Source organism: Rhineura floridana, chromosome 4, assembly GCF_030035675.1.
Source record: "Rhineura floridana isolate rRhiFlo1 chromosome 4, rRhiFlo1.hap2, whole genome shotgun sequence".
NCBI lineage: Eukaryota > Metazoa > Chordata > Lepidosauria > Squamata > Rhineuridae > Rhineura > Rhineura floridana.
In genome coordinates, this window is record NC_084483.1 from 211766009 (window position 1) to 211787226 (window position 21218).

The following is a 21218-nucleotide window of genomic DNA, read 5'->3' on the forward strand; positions in this document are numbered from 1 at the left end:
AATTCCCTATTTATTGCAGTGGAAAACAAATGGACATGTTTGAGCTATAGGGCTGTCTAATGGTAACTTCAGCTAGCGGTTTTAACTTAATTAACATGCTATGGGCTCATCTAGACGACTGCAAAATGTGTGACATGCCCACTATGTGTTTTCATTATTTTTCGGTCGTCCTGATGATGTCGCACGCAAAAGCGCTTTTTCGCGCAGTTAAATCCGCTTTTGCACAACCGCGAAAAATGCTATATTTTTTAAAGCGTGAATCATCCGCTGTTCCTTCAGCCGCTCGGATGCAATACCGCGGAGTTTAGAGATGACGCTGTTGCATGGGCGGTCCTGGGGCGGTTCCCCATTCCCCCTCCTCTTTTCCAGCCAATCCCGTAGCCAATTCATGCTGCTGGATATACTGCGCAGGTGTGGAAATGCAAGTTTGCGCAGAAGCAGAAATTAAGTGTATGGTTTTGGATTGGTGGTAGAGAACGAAGCGTTTGCCCGCCATTGCATCTGTTTGCATTTGCTCATTTCCAAAGGCACCGTTCCTGCCATCCAATCATCCTGAGGCCGCCTGCTTTGTGGGTGGCGTTGTGTGGCTCTTAATAAGGTAAGAGGAGTTCTTCGGCTCTTGCATGCCCCCCCTTTGCACTGAACCTCCACCACCCTGTCCAGGATCAATGGCGTGGCACGCCTGCTGCATCCCTCCAGTGTTGGTGGCTGCTGTTCATTGCTGTTCATTTGCCCCTGTACCACCGGCCATAAAGTTAGCCCACCGGCCAGTAAGTAGCTGCAAACCCGTTCCACTTACAGGTAGCCATGCGGTCTCGCCAGCCGCTTTCCCCCTCTCTGCTCATCAGCTGTGAAGCGGGTGTGCCTGAGGCTTTTAGGCGGGAGGTTCGAATGCCCTGTCTGGCTTCCTTGTGCTGCCTGCTGCCGGCTCATCAGCTGTGCAGCGCGTTTACCTGCAGCGCTTGCCGGCTTATTGTGGGCAGGAGGGTTGAAAGAGATAAAGAATGTGGGGGGACCCCAACTATGCTTTTGCCCCGGGCACCGCGCAGAGCCCAAGTGAGGGCCTGCCTGTTGGATGTACCCCTTGGATCCTGCACTAACATTCCAGGATTTGGGGGGGGCACCATGCAAAGGGCAGCGCCTATGGGTTTAATAAGCAGAGGGCAATGCATCACCTTGTAACCCCGCTGCACATGTGGGCGATCCCCTTTCAAGTATTTTCATGGTCAATTTCCGTGGTAACCTCAGTCAGTGCTCGTTTACTCCCTGTGCTGTTTGTAATGCCGCTTGCAAGTATTTTCATGGTCAACTTACTGCCCATGCTTTATGCCTCTCCCATGGTTAAAGCACCTTTGCTGCTGACTGCGGCAAGCCAATCCAAGCGGAGGTAGTTCAAAAGAAGACTCTTCTAAACAGCTAATATGTCCCCCTTTGATAAGCTTGGCATGAAGAGGTTGCTTCATACAATAGAAACACAAACTGTTACCTGTGATGTTCCTGCTTATATTGTAAATATGGTAAGTGCTGTTTGTATAGAAGACATATGGTAAGTGGAGTGAAAGAGGAGGGGGGAGTAGAATGAGCAGTAGAATGCTGGATGATTGGCTAAGTGTTTGAATGGCTGGGAGTATAAATGGAAGAATGACAGTTGAATCTGGGAGGTTGAGGTTGAGGTGGTGTTTAGAAGGTGTTTGGAGGTGGTGGTGTTGAGAGTGAGTCGGAGTTCTAAGGCAATTAGTAAGAAGTCAAGTACCTAACAGAATATAGATGAAACCATATGTTTGTGAAACATTCCTTCAGTAATCTTGTTATTTCTGATATTTAATAAATACTTATTTGGTTTACCAAAGGCCTGATCCTTGGCTGGGGGAATATACAGACCAGAAGGGAGGGCAAGGTAATTATCAAGGCTGAACAGAAACTGTATCTAATGGTGGCAGCGGTGAAGGGAGAGATTGTAACAAGTCACGTATCCAGAGCAACCCAGAGTTGTATGCTTTAAATATAAAGATACAAGGGGGTTGGGAACAGCCTAGGCACACAGTCACAAAGTAACAAGCTATAGAGAGACTTAGGCAAAGTCTCTGGGAGTTTGGGTTACAGGAAGTGACTGGTGGTGCTGCCTAGCAGTGGGATCTAGTGAGATCTGTGCTACAGCTGTAAAGGGTAAGAAGAAAACCTGACGTTCCTGTCTGCTGGTAGCCACAAGTGAGAGCTTCACAGGTGGTGCTGGGGAAGGATGTCACATTGCTCCTGCATGTAATGCTAGCTCACAGATTTAAACGTGTTTCAAAACTTTTCCCATGTCGTTCAGGTTGTGCTTTCATTATTCCTGTACATATATATGTATATGGATCTACACCCATTTATCGATTGATGGATACATTGGTAGATAGGTAGATAGATGGATAGACAGACAGATAGATAGATGGATAGATAGATCGCTGGACAGATAGACAGAAAAAAGAGAGGGAGAGAGACAGAAAGCGAGAGAGAACACAAACATATTTCTGTGTTGATTTTTCAGTCTTGAACATTTCCTGTAAACTTCAGCACTTTGCCTACACAGCAATTCCTCCAGGGCCGGCAGTGTCACCCAAGCAGCCCCTGCAGGGGCATCACTATCGGGGTGCGGAGGGTGCGGCCCACACCCGGGTGTCACCATGAGGGGGGTGACACCCAGAGCCGCCCCGCCCCGCGCCATTGCCCGGCAAGGCTGTTCCAACTCCTTGGAGGCGGGCGGGCGGGCTGGTGGGCGAGCGTGTGAGCAGCGTCAGTGGGGCGAGGGAGGCGTTCCGACATTCCCAGGCCTTCTCCGGCTGGGTGCCCCTCTGGCGCATGCCCTCCCAGGGGCATGGACGGGGTAGCTGGCCTTGAGTGCACGCTCACACGCGCACAAGCCCAGTCACCTCGTCCATGCCCCTGGGAGGGCACGCACCGGAGGTCCGCACCCCCCTGCACTCCCGCTAGTGATGCCGCTGAGCCCCTGTACAGGGAAAGGAACAGAAGAGAAAGGATGGAACTGCAAGGACACCGCTCCCATCAGGTTGTGGCCCATGAATGTGTCAGTGGGGCCAGAGGTCCCAGCTGGCGTTCCTGCGAGGTCATGGACGTGTTGGACATTTGGGGCGAATCAAAGGTACAAGGACTATTGAGAAGCAGCCACCGAAACATTGACACGTTTGAAAGCATCGCACAACAGATGGTGAGCAGAGGGCACTGTCGTACGGCCATGGAGTGCAGGAATAAGACAAAGGTGATGAGGGCAGAGTACAGACGGGTAGTAGGCCACAACTCTAAATCCGGCAACAGCAGGACCACTTGCCCATACCTTGAACAACTGCACAACATCCTCAGAGGGGATGCCAGCGTGACTCTGCTACGAGTGGCCCGAAGTCTGCATGTGCGTAAGAACAATGACACTCCCCAGACTCCATCCTCTAGCCAGACCTGTGCGGAAACAGCAGCTTCACCACCAGCACTCCACGTGGGCTCATCAAGGCCAAGTGAAACGACCACAATCAACAGAAGTGACCTCGAGGAATGTGGACTGTTGGGTAAGTCATCATCAGCTTGCCCCAAGGCAACCACTCGGACTGGTGACAGCAAGTATGGGTGGGGGCAACGAGGTATTGAAAACAACCAATGTAGTACACTGTGGTTGCTCGCTGCATGCTCTTCTTTTGATACTGTACACTTTTATTCGGGAGTTTCTTGTCCATATTCAAGGCTTGCTGGTAGACTTCTCTATGTCTTTCCCCTTTCAGTTGCCGATACAGCTGCCAATGAAGACCCAGAAGAGGTGATTGAAGGTCAAGGCCTATGGGGACAAGAACCAGATGAGCTTTCTTTACCCTCGTATTTGGGAACCTTTTTATGTTTTCCCGTGCAAATACCTGCACGAAATGCACACCATGTTACCAAATTCTTCCAAGCTACACAGCAAGTGGATTGGACTGTGAAAGACCAACCCAAATTGTGTTTGCATTTTGACAACTTTGTAGGGCAGTACAATATCTCAGAGAGGAGTTCAGGTCTCCTGCTCCCCTGGTGCATTCACTATAGCTGCCCAATTTCCCTGCTTTTTAAAGTTTGGTAGAAATATCTGTGGGCTATAGCTACATTCTTAAACCGCAAGGTTTTTTTTGCATATTAGTGAATTTCCTTGCTTTTTAATCCGGGAGGTAAGAAACGGGATCCTGCGCAAGTTTGCTGAGAATGGATTGATCATTTGCATGCTTATTGAGTTAAGTGGGATTTACACACACACACATGGCAATCATGCTTAGGATTGATGAAACTGACCACAGGGGATGGGGAAGGGAGGAGGGGAAGGAGGGAGAGGTGGAAAGGCAGAGGGGAGGACTGGGATGGGAACAGGCAGGAGGGGGAGGGGAGAAGAAGATGTGGTCATTTGCATGTTTATTGAGTTCAGTGGGATTTACTCCCGTGCAATCTTGCGTAGGATAGGTAAAACTGACCAGGGGGGTAGGGATGGAGGGATGGAGTGGGCAGGGGAGGCGGAAGAAGGAAGAGGGGAGGGGAGGAGGAAGGGAGAGGAAAGGGGAAGGAGGGAAAAGGTAGGTCTGATCATTTGTATGATTATTGAGTTGAATCGGATATACTCCTATGCAATCATGATTAGGATAGGTAAAACTGACCAGGCTGGGCCTGGCAACCAAGATGTCTTCTGTATCTTTCAAAATTGGGCAGGGGGAGGGGAGAATTCTACCTTGTGGTTTTTCCCATTACATTGTTGCAAGAACACCTGCACTTGGCTGACTTTCTCTTCTCCTAAAGATACAGGATCAGTCTCAGGCCCTGAACCTGGCAACCCTACCTCCCACCCAAATTTAAAACAAAGCTGTCCCTGGCCACATCCACACCAGGCCTCTATTACACTTTGGACAATCATTATTTATTTATCTATTAATTAATTTATTTATTTATCATTATTTATTTATCTATTCTGAAAGAATCCTGGGAAGTGTAGTTAGTGAAGGGTGCTGAGAGTTGCTAGGAGACGCCCTGTTCCTCTCACAGACCTTCAATCAGAGTGGCTGACTGTTACCCATTCTCTCAGGGGAATAGGAGTCTCCTCTCAGCACCCTTCACAAACTACATTTCCCAGGATTCTTTGAGGGAAGCCATGACTGTCTCAACTGAAATCAAGTCTGGTGTGGTGATTAGCCAAGCCCAGCAGCTGTGAGGCTTTTAGAACACTGACAGTTGGTCCTTACTGAGCATGCCCCACGTTATAATAGGCTTCCAGCCAAAATTTCTTAAATTAATTAAAAATCAACCAGGCATTTTTTTACTTTTAAACTGCAGTAGATGAAGGTCAGAGTATGGGGCAAGGTCAGTATTAGGATTACAGGTACTCTGTGAACATGGCTGATTTTTAATGAATTTCAACAGATTATGAGAACTCTGGCAGAAAAAAGTCCCAAAGGGCTCTGAGGTTCTTCTCTCTCTCTTTAGACTTTGAACTCCTGATTCTGTCTAACTGTTTTGTGTATTGCCATGAAAATTGACAGGGTTGTTAAGCAAGCCTTTCTGAGTTCAGAAGTATAAGTTTTGTAAGGTTTTGTTTTGAAATGAGTTTATGGGAAGCATCAGAATGGCATGCGGGGGTATTTTCCATTTAACATTGTGGAATGTGAAAAATCCATGCTGGCTATAGTATACAGCCACTCTCGTGGCTGTATAATGCTTGTTGACACTCTCAAAGAATTCTAATAGGTTACTGAGACAGGACTTTTTTGCGAATTGCGTGTGTAGGTCAGACGTGGTTTGAATCCAAAAGCCGTTTAGAACAGGAATAAGACAGGCCAGGCAAGTTTCATGTAAGAGTCTTTACTAGGCAAAGACATTAGAGACATCTTTCTCCATTGACATTTCTTCCCCCACACTCTGAGATCCTGCCAGTTCCCACCTTATCACACTCTCAGCCAGCCACACTGACCTTGATTGTCTGAAACTCTGTTCTCACAGCTTAACCCTTCTGCTTCAGGTTTCTCTCTCTCTGCTAAAAACCTTGTCTGTGAGTCTCACAACCTGCGTCACTGACCAACAGCCCCCACCTGAGACTTACAGACTACAAAACTTCATGTTACAATTATTACATTTCTACAACATTAACTTTTCATTACAAATACATTTCAGTACATGGTTTCTTACAGTTTCTATTTACAGTTTCAGTTCAGTTCAGTTTCTCTTTATTCTTTATTTACACAAGTTTCACAGATTCATGTTTGCTTTTATTTGATGATACAATTACATTTCATTCTTCAACACAAAACTTCCACATTAGATCCATTGTTTCTTTATCTATTGGTCCCTCTTTTTCCCATTCTACTGGAATTTCATCTGTCTCATTATTCTGTTGTGTGACATTAAATGCAAATCTCTGAGGAGGTTGACCTTTCGTTTTTCTCTCTGATTTCCTGACCGTATCTATTTCCATTTCTTCTTCACTTTCAATTTTACTCGGACCAGCACCACTAGTACTAGGTATTTCTGTATCATGTGTTGTCATGTCTTCACTTCTCAGTCTTTTAACAGTACGTTTGCCACTATGAATTAAATCTTTTAATGCAGTTTTTAATGGAATTTGCTGCCCGAAAGGAACATCCGCAGCTTCCTGTTTGTTTTCACTCTCTAAGATCACTGTTTGACTGTCTCTCCAAGGTTTATCTATCACTTTTATGTTTCTGCTTAACACTACTTGTTGTTTCTCAGGTAACCAAACTCTATAATATGAATTCTGAAATCCCAAAATGCGTCCTGCCTGCTCTCTTGACTGTTTTGCAACATGTACCCAGCATTTTGCCCCAAAACGTTCTATGTGTTTCACCCTGGGTTTTCTTCCAGTCAGTTTCTCATAGGGAGACATGCCTATTGTTCTGTGCATTAGGCGATTCTGAATATAAACAGTGTACAGAATACATTCACCCCAATAAGTGTTATTCATATCAGCATCTGCTAGCATTGCTCTCAATGAATCCTGCAATGACCGGTTCCTCCTCTCTGCTGTTCCGTTGGAGGATGGGCTGAAGGGAGCAGTTAGACTTTGAATTATCCCCTTCTTTTCCAAATATGTTTGAAATGAATTACTGGTAAATTCACCACCTCTATCTGATCTGATATTTTTGATAACAACCCCATGTTGTGTTTCTGTTCTCTGTATGAATGCCTTTAATTTCTCTTCTGCATCACTTTTCTTTTTCAATAAGAACACATGTGTAAATCTGGAGAAATCATCCACAATCACTAAATAAAACCTTGCTCCACCTTTTGAGCACTGAAAAGGTCCAGCTAAATCCACATGTATAAGTTGATAGGGTTTTGTAGTCGTGCTTTCACAGCTCTTATTTACTGGATTCACAGTCGTTTTTGTTTTATAACATACCTCACACTCATCCACATGCTCACAGTGTTTTAACTTCAAATCTTGACTATATTTTGGGGTGTTTTGTATCTTTTGAAAATGGGCGTGTGCTAGTTTTCTGTGCCATTCATGGACACAATTATCATGTTTCTCTTTATTTACCGCTATCCAAGCACACATGTCTTTATCAAGCTTGCACTCAACCATAAACATATTTTTCTGTAATTTCCCTTGCATGCATATTTCACCGTCTTTTCTCACAAAACATCTATCCCCTTCAAATGTAACTTTACAACCTATTTGAGCCAATTTTCTCACTGATAGAATGTTATATTTTAAACCAGAAATCAGTAATACATCTGTTAAAATTCCCAAATTACCCATCTTCAGCGTTCCTCTCGCAGTAGCGTCCTGAGTTGATCCGTCAGCCAGATAAAGTTTCTCCTGCGTCGGCTTTGAAGTGTAAAATAAACTAGAGTCTGTGATTAGGCAATTAGACGCTCCACTGTCAAGAAGCCATTTAGAGTTAATGAGTTTATTGCTCTCCTTAGAAACAAAGTTCACGCTTGCTCTCTGACTTTCAAAGTTTCTGTAATTCCTCTTCTTTAAACAATGTCTCTGTATATGCCCACGTGATCCACAAAAATAACATGTTTTAGTCTCTTCCCTGCTTCTTTGATTTCGTTGTTGTACAGACACAGTCTCAGCCTCTTTTAAGTCTATTTTCTTATTCTCTTTCCTCCTATACCACTCTTGTTGAAGTTTCTGTTCCACAAAGTCCAAAGTTAGATTCCCGTCAGGTTGACTTTCCAGACCAGCGACCAGCACGTCCCATTTTTGATCAAATGAAGATAACAGGAGATAAACCATCTGCAAGTCATTATGATGAACGCCTCGATCTTGCAGCTCTGCATTTAATCTACGAAATTCAGCCAAATGCTCTTCCATAGTCACATCATCTGTAAAACGCATCTGATATAGCTTCCGTGCTAAACACAGCCTGCTTCCCACAGTTTGCTGTACATGCGCGGCTCTTAACTTTCCCCACATCTGATTAGCAGTCGGCTCATTACTCACCAGCCACAGTTGTGAATCTGATAGCCCCAGAGTAATAAAAGCCTTCGCTTTCTCGTCTTTCTTCAGCCACGCTGCTGAAGGAGCTGCCAGAGGGGGTTTTTCCACGACATCATTCAAATCCTCTTTAATCAGAACAGCTCTCATTCTCCACTTCCAGCTGGAGTAATTTACAGCATTCAGCCTCTCCATCGGCATCCCGGAAGACAGATTTACAGCCATGTTGCCCACTCTTACTTGCCTCTTACTTGCGCTTTGTTTCTCTCTGCAACAACGCCACTTCACCGGCTCTCGAACCCGCTACCACGCCTCATAATCTGGGCCCATAACCCCTTTTGCGAATTGCGTGTGTAGGTCAGACGTGGTTTGAATCCAAAAGCCGTTTAGAACAGGAATAAGACAGGCCAGGCAAGTTTCATGTAAGAGTCTTTACTAGGCAAAGACATTAGAGACATCTTTCTCCATTGACATTTCTTCCCCCACACTCTGAGATCCTGCCAGTTCCCACCTTATCACACTCTCAGCCAGCCACACTGACCTTGATTGTCTGGAACTCTGTTCTCACAGCTTAACCCTTCTGCTTCAGGTTTCTCTCTCTCTGCTAAAAACCTTGTCTGTGAGTCTCACAACCTGCGTCACTGACCAACAGACTTTCCCTTGCAGAAGCCATGCTGGCTCTGCTTCAGCAAGGCTCGTTCTTCTATGTGCTTAGTTAATCTAGCTTTAATAATACTTTCTACCAGTTTTCCAGGGACAGAAGTTAAGCTAACTGGCCTGTAATTTCCGGGATCCCCTCTGGATCCCTTTTTGAATATTGGCGTTACATTTACCACTTTCCAGTCTATAGGCACGGAGGAGGACCTGAGGGACAAGTTACATATTTCAGTTAGCAGATCAGCAATTTCACCTTTGAGTTCTTTGAGAACTCTCGGGTGGATGCCATCTGGGCCTGCTGATTTGTCAGTTTTTATATTGTCCATTAAGCCTAGAACTTCCTCTCTCGTTACCACTATTTGTCTCAGTTCCCCAGAATCCCTTCCTGCAAATGTTAGTTCAGGTTCAGGGATCTGCCCTATATCTTCCACTGTGAAGACAGATGCAAAGAATTCATTTAGCTTCTCTGCAATCTCCTTATCGATCTTTAGGACACCTTTGACTCCCTTATCATCCAAGGGTCCAATCGCCTCCCTAGATGGTCTCCTGCTTTGAATGTATTTATAGAATTTTTTGTTGTTGGTTTTTATGTTCTTAGCAATGTGCTCCTCAAATTCTTTTTTAGCATCCCTTATTGTCTTCTTGCATTTCTTTTGCAAGAGTTTGTGTTCTTTTTTATTTTCTTCATTTGGACAAGACTTCCATTTTCTGAAGGAAGACTTTTTGCCTCTAAGAGCTTCCTTGACTTTGCTTGTTAACCATGCTGGCATCTTCTTGGTCCTGGAAGTACCTTTTCTGACCTGCGGTACGCACTCCAGTTGAGCTTCTAATAGAGTGTTTTTAAACAACTTCCAAGCATTTTCGAGTGATGTGACCCTCTGGACTTTGTTTTTCAGCTTTCTTTTTACCAATCCCCTCATTTTTGTGAAGTTTCCTCTTTTGAAGTCAAAATGTGACCGTGTTGGATTTTCTTGGCAATTGGCCATTTACATGTATGTTTAATTTAATAGCACTATGGTCACTGCTCCCAATCGGTTCAACAGCACTTACATCTCGCACCAGGTCCCGGTCCCCACTGAGGATTAAGTCCAGGGTTGCCGTCCCTCTGGTCGGTTCCATGACCAACTGATCTAGGGAATAGTCATTTAGAATATCTAGTAATTTTGCTTCTTTGTCATGACTGAAACACATATGCAGCCAGTCTATGTCTGGGTAGTTGAAGTCACCCATTGCTACCACATTTCCTAGTTTGGATGCTTCCTCAATTTCATATCTCATCTCAAGGTCTCCCTGAGCATTTTGATCTGGGGGACGATAGATCGTTCCCAGTATTAAATCCCTCCTCGGGCATGGTATCACCACCCACAACAATTCTGTGGAGGAGTCTGCCTCTTTTGGGGTTTCGAGCTTGCTGGATTCAATGCCTTCTTTCATGTATAGAGTGACTCCGCCACCAATACGTCCTTCCCTGTCCTTCCAATATAGTTTATGTCCAGGGATAACCATATCCCACTGGTTTTCTCCATTCCACCAGGTCTCCGTTATGCTCACTTTATCAATGCTCTTCTCTAAGACCAAGCACTCCAGTTCTCCCATCTTGGTTCAGAGGCTCCTAGCATTAGCGTACAGGCACTTGTAAGCAGTGTCTCTCTTCAAGTGTCTTTGGCACTTGTGGTTTGGCCTGTGGTAATTTTGCCCTTCTGAATTGATATCCTGTGCCCCTGCTCTCACAATGCCTACTTCTAGGCCTACCCCTTTTAAAATTTCCTCATTTCTTTGGTCTTTATCCCAAGGGGGAGGTTTATTCCGAACCGGACCTTCCTCAGCTCCTGTCGGGTTTCCCCCCTCAGTCAGTTTAAAAGCTGCTCTGCCACCTTTTTAATTTTAAGTGCCAGCAGTCTGGTTCCATTCTGGTTCAAGTGGAGCCCATACCTTTTGTACAGGCCCGGCTTGTCCCCAAATGTTCCCCAGTGGCTAACAAATCCAAACCCTTCCACCCGACACCAACATCTCATCCACGCATTGAGACTGCAAAGCTGTGCCTGTCTGGCTGGTCCTGCGCATAGAACCGGTAGCATTTCAGAGAAAGCCACCTTGGAGGTCCTGGCTTTCAGCATCCTACCTAGCAACCTAAATTTTGCTTCCAGGACCTCACGGCTGCATTTCCCCATGTCGTTGGTGCCAACATGCACCATGACCACTGACTCCTCCCCAGCACTGTCTACCAAACTATCTAAACGACGGGCAATATCCGCAACCTTCGCACCAGGCAGGCAAAACACCTTGCGGTTTGCACGCCCATCACACACCCCACTATCTATGTTCCTAATGATCGAATCACCCACTACAAGGATCCCTCCACCCCTTGGAGAGATATCCTCGGCACGAGAGGATAGCTGCTCATCCTCCAAGGAATGGGTCCCTTCTAAGGGATCGTTTCCCTCTTCCTCAGCTGGATGCTCTCCTTCCCTGAGACCATCGTTCTCCATGATAGCAGAAGAGCTATCATCGTTGGAGTGGGACACAGCTATAACGTCCCTGAAGGCCTCCTTCACACACCTCTCTGCCTCTCTCAGCTTTTCCAGGTCAGCCACCTTGGCCTCAAGGAAATGAAGTCGTTCCCGGAGAGCCAGGAGCTCATTGCACTGAGAGCACACCCATGACTTCTGTCCAACAGAAAGATAATTGTACATGCTGCAGGCTGTGCAAAACACTGGAAAGCCCCCACACCCCTGCTGGCTTCTTACCTGCAAAGTTTTGTTTAAGGTTTATTACGCCAATAGGTTGGGGACTGCGGTTTAGTTGAGGTCAGGGAACAGATGGGCAGAGTGGGGGGCCCTGGCCACCTCGCCCTGCTGCCGAACTCACTCTGCTGCTTAACTCGCCTTGACGCTTTGTCAGCTGGGGCCTTGACGCTTTGTCAGCTGGGGCTCCCTCTAGCTCGTGGAGCATGCCATGGTATGGATTTCATTCTTAATGGTGTGTGCTTGGATATCCCCCACAATGATTGTGATGTATGGCAAACTCTTCCTTTTTCATTGTGCATGTATTTCCAAGTTTTACAGCCAAACAGTTATTATCTTGCCTTCAAACAATAGAAGCTTGTGCGTCTATAACACTGGTTCTTGCTATTGCAAGCAACGCTCCCCACACCTGCAAAAGGTCTATGATCCTTGTGCCGAAAAGTGTTGTGGGGGGGGTAGAAGTGGTTCTTTGGCCCACAAAACTCTGCAGTTGAAAGCCACAGGATGTGTCCTTCATGACATGCCTTCCTCGCATCAGTGACATCGCAGCCACTTATTGTATGCACCTTTCAGTGCCCAAATTGTGTAAGTGCTATAACACCTCCTTTGTCAGGATGCCTTGCTTTGTTAACACCCTCTGTGCTGGAATCATGAGTTAAAGTAAATGAGCCAGCCTAACAAGTGTTCCCTGGTTCAGCATGTGGGTGGTCATGAACCACAATAATTTGGTGACTTACCATGGTGGGGTTCTTGCACCTCCTCTTGCTCTCCTGATGACAGCTCTTGTTGTGGTGGATGAACTGTGGGTCAAGAAGGCAATTGTTAATACACAGAAGAAATATCCTTCCCCTAACATGGAATGCACTGCATGGTCTACCCCCAAAGTTGTTTGAGAGAAGCAGTTCAGTTCCCTGTTCCATAGAAAACAATGCACATGGTGGTACCACCTTCCCAATAAAGCATATGTAAACACACAAGTTTTAGAGGTTATGCTGTAGAAGTATGCTTACCTGCTGGCCGGCAATCCTCCCATGAAGGACACCCCCCTTCCTTCCACAAGCTGTGGAGCTCCTTAAAATACGGTGGTCTTTTCTGAGGGGGGGTGTCCTTGGAATGCCTGCATGGCATTAAAGAAGTCAGCCTTCAGACATTTAAATCTGGAGCGCACTTGTGTGGCAGTGCGCATATATTCACTGTTGCACAGCTGGCGTGCCACCGCACAAAAAATTGGGGCAGTGAGTAGGGGGGTGCTCCCCATCAAATGCTCGGCTTTGCGCTCAAGGAGAAGTTGTTTCTCCTCAGCGCGCCAGTACTTCCCCTTTATGGGCTGACTGCAAGCCATAGCTTCCCTGTGTTGGCCTGAATTAAGTAAAAATAAAGCTCTGGAGTGTTTGCCTGTTGTGCATGTGTCTCTAGCTTTGCCTGATATCCACCGACAACACCCGCCCCTTCCCCATTTCCATACAATCCTGTATTTTCACTTGTGCGCGTGTGCGCAAATGTCCATGGGGAAAGCCAGGGAAAACTCAACCAATCACAGTGATGGGATATACCACACAGATGCGGAAATGCACATTTGTGCGAAGCTACAACAGTTTAACCTTACACATTGTAGGTAGTGGGGAAAGCTTGTGATTGCCAGCCATCTTTCCACTTTTGCGCATATTCGTTAATACAATACTCTGAAAGGTTTCCCTTTCGCCATCATCCTGCGGCTGCCGTGATAGTTGAGACAAGATCCTGGCTGGTAGTGTTGTGTGGCTCCCTATAAGGTAAGATGAGTTCCTGGGCTCTTGCATCCCCCCCTCGCTCCCTGTCGTGTTCAGGTTGGGACTCAAGAATCAGCTCACTTGGTGAAAGCAAATCAGTTTTTATTAAAGTAATTTCCAGACATAGGCTCCTCCGTCACATGAACAACTTCTGCAAACAAGAACCTGCAACATGGAAGAAAGGTGACAGAACAGGGGCACTCTGCTCCCCCCACTCTTTATAAAGGGTTTTTTTTGGCGCGAATCCTCTCACTTCGTCTCAAAGCGCCCTGTTCTAAACCCCTCCTTTCTCTTTCCCTTGTTACTTTGAGACGCCTCCTGGAACAAGGCGAGGGTGGGGGCATGACCCTCTCTTCTTCTAACGTATCTGCTTCTAGGATGGGGGAACGAGGGGGGGAAGGTTTAAACTGTCAGGCAGGTTTTTCTCCGCTTGAGGGGGAATTGGAACCCCTCCTTTTTCCGTCTCTGACTGCTCTGGGCTGGAGAGAGGGGAGGGTGTGAGAAACTTCTGAGAGCCGTCTGTTTCTCTGGTTACCAGGCTCTCAAGGTCTCTGTCGGCAGATAACTCTATCTCTGTTCTCTCTCTCTCCAGTGACTTTGGGAAACTAATATCTCCCCCCTCCTCATCATCTGAACTCCCAGGGTCCCAATCTTGCATCCGGACACCATCCCCTTCCCCATGCTGTACTTCCCCCCCACCTGTTGGTCTGGGTCGGTGAGGGAAGCATTGATGAAACTCTTTTACTAAGTCAGGGGCATGGACGTCTTTCTCGTCTTCCCATGATCTGTCGGACGGTCCATATCCTTTCCAATGAATCAGATATTGCAATCGATTATGCCTCCGCCTGGAGTCAAGGATCTGTGAGACTTCAAACTCAGGTTGACCCCCCACTAGGATCGGAGCCCCTGGGGCCTCTGTAGGTCGCAACTCACTGGGAGGGGCGGCCTTTGTTAGCAGGGAGCGATGGAACACCGGGTGTATTTTGAAGGTGGCTGGCAGCTTTAGGCGATACGCCACTGGATTAATTTGAACCTCTATTTCAAACGGCCCCACTTTTTTGTCTTGTAATTTCCTACACTTGCCTGGCATCTGAAGGAATCGAGTGAACAGCCATACCAAATCTCCTGGTTGAAGGGGGGAGGCTCTCTCCGGTGTTGGTCAGCAACTCTCTTGTACTCAGCCTTGGCTTCCTCTAGCTGCTGTTTCAACACATGTTGAACAGCCTGAAGTTCTTGAAGATATTCTCCTGCAGCGGGCACAGGCACACTCCCTGAGCTACTGGGGAAGGCTTTTGGATGGAAGCCATAGTTAGCAAAGAAAGGGGTTTGCCCTGTGCTGGTATGCAGGGAGTTATTATAGGCAAATTCTGCAAAATGCAGGTAGGACACCCAGTCATTCTGTTGATAGGAGATGTAACAACGTAAATACCTTTCTAAAACAGCGTTCAGTCTCTTGGTCTGCCCGTCCGTCTGGGGGTGGTGCGCGGAAGAGAGTTTTAATTCCGTCTGCAACTGTTTCCAAACTGCCCTCCAAAATTTAGCTGTATATTGAGTTCCTCAATCCGAAACTAAACTATTTGGTAGTCCATGCAGCCAGTAGATTTCCTTTATGAACAACTTGGCTGTCTCTTTGGCCTCCAGAGCTCCTGGGCAAGGAAGGAAGTGTGCCATTTTGGTGACCGAATCTACCACTACCAGGATAGCCGTCATTCCTTGTGACTTTGGTTGATCAGTTATAAAATCCATGGAGAGGTCCTTCCAGGGGTCACTTGGGACAGGCAGCGGCTGCAGCAGTCCTGTTGGTTTCCCGGTGTCTGCTTTCGCCCGCATACAGACCGAACAGGACTTTACGTAGTTCTCAATCTCTCGACGCATCTGGGGCCACCAAAAGTCCTTGGCCACGTTCTGAATGGTTTTAAAGATGCCAAAGTGTCCAGCTGTCACGGAGTCGTGACACTGGCGTAAAATTTTGAGTCTTAGATCTCCCTTAGGCACATATCTGGCTGCTTTGAACCACAACAATCCATCTTTCCAATGAAAACTTACTTCTGGGTCTTGATCCTGTCCCACCACTTGAATATATTGCAGCATGTGTGCATCTCCCTGTTGTGCTCTTTTGAGTTCTTCTTCCCATGAAGGCTGGCATGATCCCAACGTCAATTTCTCTGGCGGGACAACGTACTGGGGCTGGTCGTTAGCCTCACTTCCTTTGAGTTGCGGTTGTCTGGATAAGGCATCTGCTCTCTGATTTTTGGCCTGGGCTTGGTACATAATTTTGAAGTTGAACCTGGCAAAGAACTGGGACCATCTTATTTGTCTCTGGTTCAGCTTTCTGGCGGTCTGCAGACTTTCTAGGTTCTTGTGATCTGTACGCACTTCGATCTGGTGTCGGGCCCCCTCTAGATATTGTCTCCAGTTCTCAAAGGAATCCTTGATGGCTAACAGCTCCTTCTCCCATGTTGTGTAATTTTTTTCGGCATCTCTGAGTTTTCTGGAAAAGTACGCGCAGGGATGCAACTCTTTCCCTTCCTTGGCTGGCTGTAGCAACACCCCAGTGATGGCAAAATCTGAGGCATCCGTTTCCACAACGAAAGGATGGCTCGGGTCAGCAAAGCGTAGAATAGGCTCAGAAGTGAATTTCCTTTTTAACTCCTCAAAGGCGCTTGTAGCGCTCTCTGTCCATTGAAATTTTTTCTTTCCCCTTAGACAGTCAGTCAGAGGGACTGTTAATCTGGAAAACCCTGGGATGAACTTCCTGTAGTAATTTGCAAACCCCAAAAAACGTTGTACATCCTTTTTGGTGACTGGCTGACCCCAATCCAGTATGCAGCTCACTTTGCTAGGGTCCATCTCCACCCCTCCTGCTGATATACGATATCCAAGAAAGTCAAAGGATGTTAAATCAAATCCACATTTCTCCAGCTTAGCATACAAGTGGTTCTCTCTCAGTTTTTTCAACACAGTTTTCACATGCTGGTCATGCTCCTCTTGGGTCTCTGAGAACACCAGGATATCATCTAGATAACAAACCACATACTCATCCAGAAGGTCTCTAAATACTTCATTCATGAATTTCTGGAACACGCCTGGGCTCCCACTCAACCCGAACGGCATCACTAAATATTCAAATTGACCGTAACACGTAAGAAATGCCGTCTTCCATTCGTCTCCCTCCTTCATTCTGATCAAATTGTATGCCCCCCTTAAATCCAGCTTTGTGAAGAATTTTGCAGAACGCAGTCGGTCTAACAATTCCGAAATCAGGGGTAGGGGGTAGCTATTCGGGATGGTAATCTGATTTAATGTGCGGAAATTGTTACAAGGTCTGAGCTCACCTCCTTTCTTCTGCACGAACAGCAAGGGGGCCCCAGCAGGGGATTGGGATGGACGTATAAATCCACGCTTCAGATTCTTCTCCAGAAACTCTCTCAACGCCTCTCTCTCCTTTTCTGTCAATGAATAAATTCTTCCTGATGGAATACTTGCCCCTGGTAATAAATCAATCGCGCAGTCGAACGGGTGGTGAGGGGGTAAGGTCTCAGCCTCTTTCTCATCAAACACATCCTTATATTCTTCGTATTTTGAGGGAAGGGTTACTGGCTTGATTTCCTGCACTGCCCCCGCCAAAGTGCTCTTGATTCTTTCTGGTTGACAATTTTCCTGGCAATACTGAGAAGGGAACCACACCACCGCCTCCTTCCAACTTATCTTTGGTTCATGCTTGACCAGCCAGGGCATTCCCAGGATCACATCGAAGCTCGAGAGGTCAGACACATACAGTGAAATGGATTCCTCATGTCCAGGAATTTGGAGTTTCAATTCCTCTGTGGCTCGCGTTACCCCCCCTGATTTTAGGGGCCTCCCGTCGATGGTCTCCACAGATAAGGGAGCGTCCAGCTTCCACTGAGAAATTCCATAACGCTTGGCTAGCTTTGCATCAATGAAATTTGTGGAGGCTCCGCTGTCAATTAACGCAGTGGAATTAAACATTGTCCCTTGGGGAGTTGTAATCCGGATAGGGAGAACCAGTACTCCTTGAGATGGGGGTTGGGTCATTGGAGGCCCTTTATACAAAGCTGCACCCAGTCCACCGGCCTGTACGTGGACTGGGTGTTCTAGTTTCCCGACGGCTCTGGTTTTCCCCCTTTTAGTCCACAATCCCTGGCCACATGGCCCGGCTTGGAACAATAGAAGCATAAACGTTCTCGATGTCTTCTCTCCTTTTCCTCTTCTGACAACCTTGGCCTAGCCCCTCCCTGTCCCTCAGTTGCATTACTTGCCGTTCCTGAGGTTGAAAAGGTCTTGTTGCAAGATGCTGAAACCGAATACCTCAGGACCTCTTGTTTCTTTTCTAAACGCCTTCCTTCCAACCGGTGATCAATCTGTTGGCACAGCCGAATCAGCCCCGGCAGATCTGTCGGGGGTGTAGTTCTGGCCAACTCATCCAGGATCTCGGCACTCAGTCCACTTCTGTACATAAACATCAAAGCTGCATCATTGTATCCAGTTTCCTGGGACATGATTTTAAAGGCGTTGGTGTACTCGGAAACAGTCCCTTTTCCTTGTTTCAGGGCCCCCAACTGCCTCGCCACTGTTTCAGCTCTTTGCGGATCCTGAAACATCTCAGTAATTTCTTGTATGAATCCTCTATATCTTCCTAGAAGGGCGTCCTTTCTCACTTGATATGGAGTCACCCATTTAGCAGCCTCTCCTTCCAAAAGGCTGATCACAAATGCCACTTTGGCCCCATCACCAGGAAATTCTGCATTCCTGACGTCCAGGTACAGCTCACATTGAGCCACAAAGGTAGACAACTGATCGCTCTGCCCTCCATACTTTGGCGGTAATCCGATAGGAACCTTCACTGCCGCTGCCGGGGGAGCGGTTCGCATCCGATCGATAGTGGCCTTGAGAGCCTGATTATCAGTCTTTAAAGCCTTGACTGCTGCCAGCAGAGTTTGAACATCTGATTGTAAGTCTGCCATGTTATTCCTCAGGAGCCTCACTTCCTCTGCTTCAGAAGTGGGGTTTGTTCCCCCCGCTGCTCCCTTCTCCATCTTGTCACTGTCGGATGGTGAGAGCGTTGAGGGTGAAATAGATGGTTCTGTCACGCTGTCGTGTTCAGGTTGGGACTCAAGAATCAGCTCACTTGGTGAAAGCAAATCAGTTTTTATTAAAGTAATTTCCAGACATAGGCTCCTCCGTCGCATGAACAACTTCTGCAAACAAGAACCTGCAACATGGAAGAAAGGTGACAGAACAGGGGCACTCTGCTCCCCCCACTCTTTATAAAGGGTTTTTTTGGCGTGAATCCTCTCACTTCGTCTCAAAGCGCCCTGTTCTAAACCCCTCTTTTCTCTTTCCCTTGTTACTTTGAGACGCCTCCTGGAACGAGGCGAGGGTGGGGGCATGACCCTCTCTTCTTCTAACGTATCTGCTTCTAGGATGGGGGAAAGAGGGGGGGAAGGTTTAAACTGTCAGGCAGATTTTTCTCCGCTTGAGGGGGAATTGGAACCTCTCCTTTTTCCGTCTCTGACTGCTCTGGGCTGGAGAGAGGGGAGGGTGTGAGAAACTTCTGAGAGCCTCTCATGTGATAGGCACAATAGTCAGTTACTCTGGGTTGACGAGGGAAATGGGTGAGTGAAGTAGCTTTCCTTTGTTCCTAGGTCTAGCTCTGGTCCCGGCAGATAGTGACTGTCTGGATTTCTGAGGCCTACAATGTGAGGGGTGTGGTGCAGCCTCCCAGCTCTAGTGCATGAAATTGGGAGTAAATCTGTGTTGCTTGGATTTATATTTGGTATGTAAGAGAGAGAATAAATTATTTCCCTTCCAGGTATGTCCTGATTGACACTCCTGGGCAGATTGAGGTATTCACCTGGTCTGCCTCAGGCACCATCATCACTGAAGCTCTGGTTAGTGCTTTCTGTTCAGCTTACATCTGTAACAGGAGGGGCTTGGGGAAGGGTAGCCCTGCTTGGCTAATGCTCGTTCTGTGATATGCCCATTTAGGCTTCCTCCTTTCCGTCGGTGGTGGTTTATGTGATGGACACATCTCGCAGCACCAACCCTGTTACATTCATGTCTAATATGCTGTATGCCTGCAGGTAAGGGGTGGTGGTGATGGTTGGCTTGCTTGTTTTTGTTTTCCCTCTTTTTGCTGTTTGAGAGGATCTGTTCTCTTGTCTTCTGCTGGATACCTGAATTCCTAGCACAATATTTGTTTGTTTATTATGGATTAGAATAATAGAATAGTAGAGTTGGAAGGGGCCTATAAGGCCATCAAGTCCAACCCCCTGCTCAAAATCAAAGCATTCCCGACAGATGGCTGTTCAGCTGCCTCTTGAATGCCTCCAGTGTCAGAGAGCCCGCTACCTCTCGAGGTAATTGGTTCCATTGTCGTATGGCTTTTAACAGTTAGGAAGTTTTTCCTGATCTTCAGCTGAAATCTGGCTTCTTGCAACTTGAGCCCATTATTCCGTGTCCTGCACTCTGGGACAATCGAGAACAGATCCCAGCCCTCCTCTGTGTGACAACTTTTCATGTACTTGAAGAGATTATGTCCCACCTTTCCAAAAAACATGTCTGTCAGCGTATTAAAGTAGTTTGTTTATAAAAATTAAAACATCACAGAAAGAGGGACATGAATCCAGCTAAAGTTCCCATTGTAGCTAGAAGATTAACACAACAGCAGTAAAACACAAAATGTTAGCACATTGAATTAATAGCCTAGGAAAACAACACTTTCATCAGCTCTAAGTGTACAGAATTGGAGAGGACATTTGGCAGAAGGGGCCTGTTCCTTGATCTTCACCCACCAAATCTCAGGAGGGATTACACCTAACAAATGGTGCTGGTGGATATTGGCTGGGTCATTCCACTTCTGGTGGAAAATGAAGTGCTGGTCTACACACCCATGTACCCATAAATTGGTAACTTGTAATTACAACAACTTGGAACTACAATCTGGTATATGAACTCACTCCAATTAAAGCCATTGTATTAACAATTATGCAATGTTTGATTTCCGATGGGTCAACCACATCTTCGAGTTGCCACATGATAATGAATATTAATGTGTGACCCACTGCAGAGACACATTGAATTAAGTGGAACAGAACAACAGAAAATATTTGTATCTGAAGAACCAATGAGGTTCTTCCAGTTGCCGGAAGCCTCAGGAGGGGAGAGTGTTCTTGCACTCGGGTCCTGCTTGCGGGCTTCCCCCAGGCACCTGGTAGGCCACTGTGAGAACAGGATGCTGGACTAGATGGGCCACTGGCCTGATCCAGCAGGCTCTTCTTATGTTCTTATGTTAACTCCTGCCTTGCCAGAGCAAGATTTAAGGAGCTACAATCTGGCATACAAGAGTCTGGCACACAAGAATTATTGCGGCTTCCTCCCCTTCCTGACTTGGAAGGTTACAATGGAGCAAAGGGGTAGCTCTGGCTAACAGCTACAGCATGAGTATGTGCTTCTTTTACAGATTCTTGAATCATACCCTTTCAAACAAATAATGTAGTGTCATAGGAATGTATCTGAAAGAGTACTTAATCCTAATGGCAGTGTAACCAGGTGACCTTTACTGGC